The following is a 12,526-nucleotide window of genomic DNA, read 5'->3' as shown; positions in this document are numbered from 1 at the left end:
GCAAACAAAAATCTGATCTCAGTGCTTAATTCAATGAAGTTCCAGTCTCACTACTTGCTACTCTGACATAAATTGGTGGAACTGATTTTAATCAATGGGGCCAGAAGCCCAGCTGACGTCAATCAGGGTAGCCCCAGCAGAGTCTATGGACCACTTCCCTTGCTGCTGCACATCAGCAGAGCTCCACTGAGGTCAATGGGCCAGATCCCCAGCTTGGGTAAAGCAATGAATATCCATTGAAGTCAGTGGGCCAGATCCCCAGCTGATATAAATCAGTGTAGATCATCTGAGGTCATTGGGCCAGATCTCCAGCTTGGGTAAAGCGATGTAAATCCTCTGAAATCAATGGTCAGTTGCCCAGATCCCCAGTATAGTTCCATTGAAGTCAGTAAAGCCAGCGTTATAAAATGGAATTATGGAGATTTAAGCATTTGAGAACATGGCCCATAAAAGCAGTTCATGGTTGAGAGTTACTTCACAGGGAGGCATCTATGCCTTATTTCTGCCTTTGGTCCAAATAATTGCTTTGTGTAATACTTCCAGGGTGGGGAGAAGTTGAACCCAGTGGTGGGGTATCCATCCCCTTGAGGGACTCTGGGACACCACACACACACACACCCTAAAAACTGGATGGGATCTTGGAGTGGGAGGATCAGGTTGCATGTTTACACTGAAAGGTTTTGAGGTAAGAAGGGTGGATGAAATCTCCTCCCCATATGTACTAGAGAGAAAAATTAAACAGGACCCCTGATGTATGGTGGCCTGCTAGCAGAATGTTTATTATCTGAATAGTTGAAATGTGAAATTCTGGAGGGTCATGGCAAAAAGGTCATCTAGGGAATAAACTTTTCCAGGAAATAAATCACTGGGTTCCTCTCCAATGCTTGTCAAGCATCCCATTTCCACCCATTTTTGTATAGGATAGATATATGTCACAGTTCAGTATTACTGACTCTGTATTCCCTCTCCATGGTCCCTTTAGGGCAGGGGTTCTCAAACTGGGGGTCAGGAACCCTCAGGGGGTCATGAAGTTATTACATGGGGGGTTGCGAGCTGTCAGCCTCCAGCCCAAACCCCACTTTGCCTCCAGCTTTTATAATGGTGTTAAATATATGAACAAGTGTTTTTAATTTGTAAGGAGGGTTATGTTCAGAAGCTTGCTATGTGAAAGGGGTCACCAGTACAAAAGTTTGAGAACCACTGCTTTAGGGCACACACTCTTGTATGGAAACTCCTCAGGCAACTCTCTGGAGCTGAGACATGCATCTCTCTCCCTCCTTACTGGGTTTTTTTCCAGGCTACACAGCCCCTTGCCTACACTGTGATATTCCCAGAAAGCTTAAACAGGCCAACATCTGCATTTTGCTTTCTCTTCTAAGGCAATGAATAGTATAACAGCCTGTAGTGATAAGTTACCACGCGAGTCTTTCTAAGCAAGCACATTTGTACTTAAGGTGAAAGCATTACAGAGAAGAAATATGGAAAACAATGAAAGAATTTAAACACATGCTAAAAAGCTTACTAGAGGTCACCCCAACTCCAATCTTGGGCTCTGGTAGATGACAGTCCTTCAAAAACCACAGCTGGTTACAAGTTCATAACTGTCTCAGATTCAGAACAAGAACAACCATGAATAATTCATTCTTTCCTTTAGATAGCTCAGGCCTTTAATCTTAGCATCACATAATAGGTGATCAGAAGACAATACCATGGCGTCACAGTCTCAGTGCTGTGAAAAAGCTCTTAATGAAGCTTAGCCAGGACTCTGGTGCAGTGTGTCTCCTCTCAGGGCACTCTTTCACTAGGGCAAGAAGCCTGCTTGGCTTCCATGCTTCCTGGGTCTGACTTTGGAGTGTTCAGCACCCTGTTCACCCTGTGAACTCCCTGCAGCAAGTCCATCTGGATGTCACACCTGGAGAACCTTATACACCCCCAAAGGGCCCATGCACACCAACTTTGCAGTCAGAAGTGACTCTCAGCCAGCACTGTAAAACAGAAGGTTTTATTAGTCCAAGGGAACACAGGATAGAACAGTGTTTGTTAGCACAGAAATCAGGAACTTTCAGTAAAGTCCATCTTGGGGGGACCCAGAACTCCAGAGCCCTGGCCCTCCGCCCTGAGTCACAAGCCAGGAGACTGACCAGCTTCCAGCTTCCTGGGCTCAGTCCCACCTGTTGCCTCTCCATCCTTTGTCTCTTTCTTGGACAAATGGGTCACCTGGCCTGCACCTCTCACTTTGCTCTCCAGTCTCTGGCTGATTCTTGTATAGGATGGGGCCTGGCCATCAGTTGACAGGCTGCAGAGTGTCGGCCATTCTCTGTCCCCAGGCAGCAAGTTGGTAGTCACACCTACCCTCCAGGGATTTCTACAATGATCACACACCCTTATCCCACCACCTAGATACTTGAGTAATACATATGGGAAACTGAGGCACACACAGTATTCAGAGAAAACATTAAGAATATTCCTACTTTGTCACATCTCTTCCACATTCAAGACCAAACTGAGCTGGTCACTTTATCCAGTGACCTGGGGAATTTCAAACCCCATCTCCCCTCATGACAAAGCATGGGCTATAACACTGGCATTCCCCGTAACATGGACCACTTCCATATCATAATCCTGGAGGGCCAGACTCCATGTCAGCATCTTGGCATTAGCCCCTTTCAGTTGGTGCAGCTTTTTAAGACTCCACACCTGGGCCAGAGAAAGGCCCCCTTCTCAGAGCAGCGCTTAAAAAGGCTGGGTTGGTGCAGAACCAGAGGTAGGAATTTACATTCACCTCCCCCTAGAGATTCCCCAGGCAAACCACTTGACTCAGTTTGCCTCTAAAGACCATTCTTGTCTGGCCCATTGCTCACTAGAGTCCTTTAAAGTTCATAACATTTCCCATGGTTCACATCACATCTCCTCCCTGATGATGATATGTACAAACACAGCCCAAAATAATACATAAACGTTGAATTGAGCACATGGACTCCAAAGACTTTCAGGGACTTACTGTATCTGTCCCATGCACAATGTTTAAAGACCACTTAGAGACGTGTAATTGATCTGGCCTGTAGTGAAGCCTCCCAGAACTGTGTTCTGTTTAAGAGAGTTTTCACAATGCACCCATCATCACAGTACCTTAGTGCTATCCTGTAGCACATTCATAAACAACTCTATAGTTAACTGGGATCCTGCTGTTCATTTATGAATATGAGCCACTGGACTGGGGAGGGAATATTAACCTATATACTTATTAAGAAGTAAAAAGGATCTTGGTGAAAAAACATCTTGCTTAAAATTTTGCCCAGAGCTTCTTTTATCTCCTGGTTTCTCAGACTGTAAATGAGCGGATTTATTAGTGGGGAAACCACAGTATATACAACACAGCAGCCAGCATGTCCTGATACAGGGAAGATACTGATACTGGCCTTAGGTACGTATATATTCCAGTGCTGATAAACAATGAAAACACAACTAGGTGTGGCAGACAAGTGGAGAAGGCTTTATACCTGCCCTGTGCAGAGGGGATTCTCAGCACAGCAGGAAAGATGTGAATGTAGTACACAAATATTGAAATGAAGAAAAATAAACCCACCAAAGCACTTAATACAATAACCACAATTTCATTAGTGCTTGTATCAGCACAAGAAAGTTTCAGGAGCTGTGGGATAATGCAGAAGAACTGATCAACAACATTGGACCCACAGAAAGGTAATAGAAAGGTATTAGCAGTTTGGAGCAATGAATAGATACAGCTGCTTACCCAGGAACCAGCTGCCATCTCTGCACATGCCCCTCTGGTCATGATGATCCTGTAACGCAAAGGATGGCAGATTGCAATGTAGTGGTTATACGCCATTGCTGTGAGAAGGGTCACCTCTGCAAAGGCAAAGGTGATACCAAAATAGAGTTGAGCAGCACATCCAGAGAAAGAGATCAGCCTGGTGTTGTTTAAGGAGTTCACCATGGACTTGGGGACAGTGACGGAGATGTAGCAGATGTCTAGGAAAGACAAGTTGCCCAAGAAGAAGTACATGGGGGTGTCAAGGTGGTGGTCGAGCGCTATGGCTGTGATGATGAGAAGATTGCCCATCAGGGCTGCCAGGTAAATCACTAGAAATACCAAGAAGTGTAAAATCTGCAGCTCCCGAACATCAGAAAATCCCTGGAGGAGGAACTCAGTCACAGTGCTTTGGTTGGTCATTTCCTACCATGTGGAGAGAAATGCAAGGGTAAAAGCCAAGGTGAGGGTAGAAAAGAAGAAAAGAGGACAATATATGTACTTATTCCTATGTAGAAAAAAATCTGGTTCCTAGAACTAATGCAAAGGGTTTCCTTCTTCTCTAAGGTCATTGAGATCCAAGGAGAAAGTACTAGCGACCAATTATTCTCAGTGAAACATTTATTTGAGATACTTTTTACCTATTTCATGTTCATGATATGTCCTAGAGCAGCTTGCAATTTTCCCAAACTTATTTGCTTTTCAAAATGATTCACCCTCATTTACATCTAGAGAAACCGGTTGGGTCATATTCTCTGCTACTGTAAATTTTTACCTTCTATAAAACTGTGTCAGCTTACATCAGTGGAGAATTTGTCTGGCTGTTTTCAAATTATGCCCTCAATTATAGCAAGTAGAATCCTTATAATTAGACTTGGCAGAATTCAATATTTATTTTTGTAACTTCACCAGCCAATATCAATCTTAATTTTTAAACATTAGTATTACCAATTTATATTTTCACAGCTGCAAAAATTTATGAGTTTTAAGCATTTTTTCCTGGCATTTTATCTATTTAAATTTTCACAGTTGCAGGGAATTATTGGAACGGTATCATACAATGGGGGAGACAGACAATGCTTTTTAACGACATTGAGATTCAAAAAATTTAAGGTTTGTAACTATTAAAATACAAATTGTTAACATCATGTCAAAATATACAAAATTAAATAGTTAAAACTCTACTAAGTTCTCAAGTAGCATTTTTCTTATTTTATCGAGCAGTATCTTTTTATTATTATCAATGGAAATATGTTTTGTTGGTTTGTGTGTGTATGGTGAAATTAATATTTACTAATATTTACCAGAAAATCTCTAATTCTTCCAAGCCTACTTATAATTCAATACAGAGGACATGGGGGGAAAGTATCAACATTTTTATATACAGTACATGTGGAACCACATTTCTTTATAATTTTTCTTTCACTGAGATCTGGAAAGGAGATCTGGAAAGGAATACTGTCCTGTGATTTTGCCCTCAATGACACCCATGAAAGAGAATTGGCATGAGAAGCGGCTCTTGTAGATGCAATTTCTATTGAATTCAATCTCCTAATAAATTTGTGCTTAAGATTTACTGTAAGTGAAAACTGGAATTGTTCTGTCAGCTAGGCAAAAATAGACTTGCATGTGCCCTGAACACAGCAGTCAAATATGAATAGAATAATCTCTCATTCTGTTCCCTGCTCAGCACCTGGACACTTAGGCTGAGATTTTTTAAAGCTGCTGAAGGGACCTTGATGCCCAATTCCCATTCAAGTAGTGGGAGCTGGATGTGCAAATCCTTTAGGCATCCTTGAACATTTTAGCCTTAATCCTGGGGAAGAATTTACTGATTTACTGAATCTGTCAAATGAGAATAACTTTTTATTGCATTTGTTATTCTCTGGTAAAATTGCACAGTCAATGGGCATGTATTTACAATGTTATTTGGTGTTTGTTTATACTGCCAAAGAGCATCCGTTAGCTGCAAATCTCAGAGCCTACATCAACTTACTCGGGCTCGTACCACTGGCTAAAAGTAGCAGTGTAGACATTCCCGGATGGCCTGGAGGACCAATTCTAAAACCCAGTGAAGTGAAAGGATCTCAGAGCCCGGCTCCAGCCTGAACAGGAATGTCTACCCTGCTATTTTTAGCCCCGTAGCCTGAGACCCGTGAGCCCAAATCAATTGACTGAATCTTTGAAGCTTGCTGCTATGGGATTTTTTTTCTTCTTTGCTGTATAGACGTACTCATGGTGTCCAAAAAAGCCAGTGCTGTTTTTGGTGGAATAAACAGAAGGTGGTGATACGAGTCCCATTCTATCTAATTCCACGGGGCACCTAGAACAGAACACCCAGTGCTGGGCATCAAACAGAAAAATCATAAGAAATGAAGGCAGAAGTGGGGAGGAACAGAGTTTTTATAGGTTGGAGTGATTTAACTGTGAGGAAAGCTTATTCTGTCATAGAATCATAGGACTGGAAGGGACCTTGAGAAGTCTTCTTGTCCAGTCCCCTGCATTCATGGCAGGGCTAAGTATTATCTAGTCCATCCCTGACAGGTGTTTGTCTAACCTGCTCTTCAAAGTCTTCAATGATGGAGATTCCACAACCTTCCTAGGCAATTTATTCCAGTGCTTAAACACCCTGACAATTAGGAAGTTTTTCCTAATCTCCAACCTAAACCTCCCTTGCTTCAATTTAAGCCCTTTGTTTCTTGTCCTATCCTCAGAGGTTATAGAAGAACAATTTTTCACTCTCCTCCTTGTAACAACCTTTTATGTACTTGAAAACTGTTATCATGTCAGGTTTCAGAGTAACAGCCGTGTTAGTCTGTATTTGCAAAAAGAAAAGGAGTACTTGTGGCACCTTAGAGACTAACCAATTTATTTGAGCATAAGCTTTCGTGAGCTACAGCTCACTTCATCGGATGCTGTAGCTCACGAAAGCTTATGCTCAAATAAATTGGTTAGTTGCTAAGGTGCCACAAGTACTTCTTTTCTTTTTGTTATCATGTCCTCTCTCAATCTTCTCTTCTCCTGACTAAACAAACCCATTTTTAATCTTCCCTCATAGGTCATGTTTTCTTGACTTTTAATCATTTTTTTTTTGGTTCTTCTCTGGACTTTCTCCAATTTCTCCACATTTTTCCTGAAATGTGGCACCCAGAACTGGACACAATACTCCAGTTGAGGCCTAATCAGCTCAGAGTAGAGCAGAAGAAATACTTCTCTTGCTTAACACTCCCGCTAATACAACACAGAATGATGTTCACTTTTTTTGAAACAGTGATAGGGTTATTTAGCTTGTGGTCCACCATGACCCCCAGATCCCTTTCCACAGTACTCCTTCCTAGGCAGTCATTTCCCATTTTGCATGTGTGCAATTGATTGTTCCTTCCTAAGTGGAGTACTTTGCATTTGACCTTATAGAATTTCATCCTATTTACTTCAGACCATTTCTCCAATTTTTCCAGATAATTTTGAATTATAAACACATCTTCCAAAGCACTTGGAACCCCTCCCAGCTTTGTATCATCCGCAAATGTTATAAGTGTACTCTCTATGCCATTATATAAGTCATCCAACCATCCCCATAAGCATCTATCTATCTATCTATCTATCTATCTATCTATCTATCTATCTATCTATCTATCTATCTATCTATCTATCTATCTAATCTGCTTTGACTTTTACAAAGTGCAACACCATCTTCTTGAATCAGACAGCACAGGACATCAACATTTATCATGGTAAATTATCCCACTAAAAGAATATTGATAGAGAGACAGATCTGGATCTCAGTGGAGAAATAAATTATAGAATCATAGAATATCAGGGTTGGAAGGGACTTCAGGAGGTCATCTAGTCCAACCCCCTGCTCAAAGCAGGACCAATCCTCAACTAAATCATCCCAGCCAGGGCTTTGTCAAGCCTGACCTTAAAAATATCTAAGGAAGGAGATTCCACTACCTCCCTAGGTAACTCATTCCAGTGTTTCACAGCCCTCCTAGTGAAAAAGGTTTTCCTAATATCCAAACTAAATCTCCCCCACTGCAACTAGAGACCATTACTCCTTGTTCTGTCATCTGCCACCACTGAGAACAGTCTAGATCCATCCTCTTTGGAACCCCCTTTCAGGTAGTTGAAAGCAGCTATCAAATCCCCCCTCATTCTTGTCTTCCGTAGACTAAATAATCCCAGTTCCCTCAGCCTCCCCTCATCAGTCATGTGTTCCAGTCCCCTAAACATTTTTGTTGCCCTCCGCTGGACTCTTTCCAATTTTTCCACATCCTTCTTGTAGTGTGGGGCCCAAAACTGGACACAGTACTCCAGATGAGGCCTCACTAATGTCAAATAGAGGGGAATGGTCACGTCCCTCGATCTGCTGGCAATGCCCCTATTTATACAGCTCAAAATGCCATTGGTCTTCTTGGCAACAAGGGCACACTGTTGACTCATATCCAGTTTTTCATCCACTGTAACCCCTAGGTCCTTTTCTGCAGAACTGCTGCCTAGCCATTCGGTCCCTAGTCTGTAGCAGTGCATGGGATTCTTCCATCCTAAGTGCAGGACTCTGAACTTGTCCTTTTTGAACCTCATCAGATTTCTTTTGGCCCAATCTTCTAATTTGTCTAGGGCCCTCTGGATCCTATCCCTACCCTCCAGGGTATCTACGTCTCCTCCCAGTTTAGTGTCATCTGCAAACTTGCTGAGGGTGCAATCCACACCATCCTCCAGATCATTTATGAAGATATTGAACAAAACCGGCCTCAGGACCAACCCCTGGGGCACTCCACTTGATACCGGCTGCCAACTAGACACGGAGCCATTGATCACTACTTGTTGAGCCGGACAATCTAGCCAGCTTTCTATCCACCTTATAGTCCATTCATCCAGCCCATACTTCTTTAATTTGCTGGCAAGAATACTGTGGGAGACTGTGTCAAAAGCTTTGCTAAAGTCAAGGAACAACACGTCCACTGCTTTCCCCTCATATATACAAATATATACAAATATTACACAAACTTTGCATTCATTACAATGGACTCCAAAGACTTTGAAACTTAATACAGTCAGGTTTTTTCAATGCTATTGCAGGAACTTGCCACATCTGTCCCACGCACCATGTTTAAACACCACTTAGAGACACATTACTGATTTTAGCATGTAATGAAGACTCTCAGAATTGTGTTCTGCAGTACATGAGTTTTCATAATATACACATCATCACAGTACCTTAGCACTGTCCTGTAGTGCAGGGGTTCTCAAACTTCATTGTACCATGACAACCTTCTGACAACAACAATTATTACACAACCTGAAGCCTGAGCCCACCTGAGCCCCTCCACCCAGGGCAGGGAGTCAAATCCCAAGGGTTTCAGGCCCAGTTAGGGATCTACAACCTGAGCCCCTCTGCCCAGGCCTGAAGCCCTCCAGCTTCAACTTCAGCATTGGACGGTGGAGCTCAGGCTTCAGCCCTGGGCCCCAGAAAGTCTAAGTCAGCATTGGTGACCCCATTAAATTGGGGTCAGGACCCACTTTGGGGTTCCGACGCACAGTTTGAGAGCCGCTGCTGTAGTGAATTTAAAAGCATCTCTTCATTTGAAAGGAATTCCGCCATTCATTTATGAATACGAGACCCTGGACAGGGGAGGGAATATTAACCTATATACATATTAAGAAGTAAAAAGGCTCTTGGTAAAAAATATCTTGCTTGAAATTTTGCCCAGAGTTTCTTTTATCTCTTTGTTTCTCAGGCTGTAAATGAGTGGATTTATTACTGGGGTAACCACAGAATACAACATAGTAGCCAGCATGCCCTGATATGGGGAAGATTCTGATCCTGGCCTTAGCTACATGTATATTCCAGTGCTAATAAACAATGAAAACACAAGTAGGTGTGGCAGACAAGTGGAGAAGGCTTTATACCTGCCCTGTGCAGAGGGGATTCTCAGCACAACAGAAAAGATGTGAATGTAGGACACCAATATGGAGATTAAGAAAAATAACCCCACAAAAGCACTACATACAATATCCACTATTTCATTAGCACTTGTATCAGCACGAGAGTTTCAGTAGCTGTGGGATATCACAGAAGAACTGATCAACAACACTGGACACACAGAAAGGTAATAGGAAGGCATTAGCAGTGAGGAGCAATGAATAAACACAGCTGCTGATCCAGGAACCAGCTGCCATCTGTGCACATGCCCCTCTGGTCATGATGACCCTGTAACGCAAAGGATGGCAGATTGCAACGTAACGGTCATATGCCATCACTGTGAGAAGGACCAACTCTGAAAAGGCAAAGAAGATACCAAAATAGACTTGGGCAACAGAGCCAGAGAAAGAGATCTGTCTGGTGTTGGTTAGGGAGTTCACCATGGACTTGGGGATGGTGACGGATATGTAGCAGATGTCTAGGAAGAAATACATAGGGCTGTGAAGATGGTGGTCGAGGGCTACAGCTACGATGATAAGAAGATTGCCCATCAGGGCTGCCAGGTAAATCACCAGGAACACCACAAAGTGCAAAATCTGCAGCTCCCAAACATCAGAGAATCTCAGGAGAAGGAACTTGGTCACAGTGCTTTGGTTGGACATTTCCTGCTGTGTGGAGAGAAATGCAAGATAAAACCAGATGAGGGTAGAAAAGAAGAAAAGAGGACACTATATGTAGTTATTCTTCTGTAGAAAAGATTCTGGATTCTAGAACTAGTGCAAAGAATAGTCCTTTTCTAAGGTCATTCAGATCCAAGGAGAAAGTATTAGTGACAAATTATTCTCAATGAAACATTTATTCAGATACATTTTGCGAATTTAATGTTCATGCTATGTCCTATAGTCGATTGAAATTTTCCCAAATTTATTTGCTCTTCAAAATGATTCAGCCTCATTTACAGCTAGAGAAATGCATTGGGACAAATTCTCTTTCACAATTACAATAATTCATGAGTTTTAAGCATTTTTTCCTTGCATTTTATCTATTTAAATTTTCACAGTTGCTGGAAATTATTTGGAGGACAACACAGAATGGGGCACAGACAATACTTGTGTAATGACATTGAAACTGAAAAAATTAAAGGTTTGTAACCGTTAAAATGCAAGTTGTCAATATCACGTCAAAATATTCAAAGTAAATACCCTGAAAACGAAGCACAACTAAGTTCTCAAGTAGGATTTTTCTTATTTTACATTGCTGCACATTTTTATTATTATCAGTGGAAATATTTTTCATTAGTTTTTGTGTATATATTGAAATTAATATTTACCGACTTTTCTTGATAAATCTCTTATTCTTCCAAGCATTCTTATAATTCAATAGAGAGGACATTGGCACACTCCATGGCCATGTATTTACAGTGTTATATAGGGTATGTCAGCATTGCAAAAAAACTCCCTTTAGCGATGAGTATCAGAGGCTAGGTCAACTGATTTGAGCTCGTGATACTGAGCTAAAAGTAGCAGTGTAGACATTCCCAGTTGGGCTGGAGGACCGGCTTTAAAACCCAGTGAAGTGAAAGGATCTCAGAGCCCAGCTCCAGCCTGAATGGGAATTTCTACTCTGCTATTTTCAGCCCTGTAGCCTGAGCCCCATGAGCTTGTGTCAGTTGACTGAATCTTTGAAGCTTGCTGCTGTGGGGCATTTTTATCCCCCAGTATGGACGTACTTATGGTGTTAAAAAAAAAAACAATGATGCTGTTTTTGGTGGGATAACCAAAGGAAACAGGTGGTGGTGGCTGGGAGTCTCATTCTGTCTGATTCCCCAGGGCACCTTGAACAGTACATTCAGTGCTAGGCATCAAAAAGAAAAATAATGAAAAATGAAGACAGAAGTGGGGAGGAACAGAGTTTTTATAGGTTGGAAGGAATCAACTGTGAGGAAAATGTATTATGTCCCCATAAGCAGATATCTATATAACTGTCATAAATATAAAGGGAAGGGTAACCACCTTTCTATATACAGAACTATAAAATCCCTCCTGGCCAGAGGCAAAACCCTTTCACCTGTAAAGGGTTAAGAAGCTAAGATAACCTCGCTGGCACCTGACCAAAATGACCTATGAGGACAAAAGATACTTTCAAAGCTGGAGGAGGTGGTGGTGGGGAAGAAAGGGTCGGGCTGTCTGTGTGATGCTTTTGCCGGGAACAGATCAGGAATGCTCTTCAGAACTCCTCTAAAAATTTAGTAAGCAATCTAGCTAGAAATGCGTTAGATTTTCTTTTGTTAAATGGCTGGTAAAATAGCTGTGCTGAATGGAATGCAGATTCCTGATTTTGTGTCTTTTTGTAACTTAAGGTTTTGCCTAGAGGGATTCTCTATGTTTTGAATCTGATTACCCTGTAAGGTATTTACCATCCTGATTTTACAGAGGGGATTCTTTTACTTTTTCTTCAATTAAAATTATTTTTTGAAGAACCTGATTGCTTTTTCCTTGTTCTTAAGATCCAAGGGTTTGGGTCTGTGTTCACCTATGCAAATTGGTGAGGATTTTTATCAAGCCTTTCTCAAGAAAGGGGGTGTAGGGCTTGGGGGGATATTTTGGGGGGAAGATGTCTCCAAGTGGGCTTTTTCCCTGTTCTTTGTTTAATACGCTTGGTGGTGGCAGCATAGGGTTCAAGGACAAGGCAAAGTTTGTACCTTGATGAAGTTTTTAACCTAAGCTAGTAAGAATAAGCTTAGGGGGTCTTTCATGCAGGTTCCCACATCTTTAACCATAGAGTTCAGAGTCGGGAAGGAACCTTGACATGGTGGCAGAACAGTGGGA

At 41.9% G+C, this 12,526-nt stretch overlaps 2 pseudogenes; both read right to left on the bottom strand.

The window, feature by feature from the left end:
• Window positions 1–3,233: 3,233 nt before the first annotated feature.
• Window positions 3,234–4,195, bottom strand: LOC140896752 (olfactory receptor 14A16-like; annotated as a pseudogene).
• A 5,237-nt stretch (window positions 4,196–9,432) lies between these two features.
• On the bottom strand, window positions 9,433–10,360 carry LOC140896751 (olfactory receptor 14I1-like; annotated as a pseudogene).
• Window positions 10,361–12,526: the final 2,166 nt, after the last annotated feature.

This window comes from Lepidochelys kempii, chromosome 13 (genome assembly GCF_965140265.1).
Source record: "Lepidochelys kempii isolate rLepKem1 chromosome 13, rLepKem1.hap2, whole genome shotgun sequence".
In the NCBI taxonomy this organism is placed as follows: domain Eukaryota; kingdom Metazoa; phylum Chordata; order Testudines; family Cheloniidae; genus Lepidochelys; species Lepidochelys kempii.
This window is presented reverse-complemented; position numbering and strand designations above follow the sequence as displayed.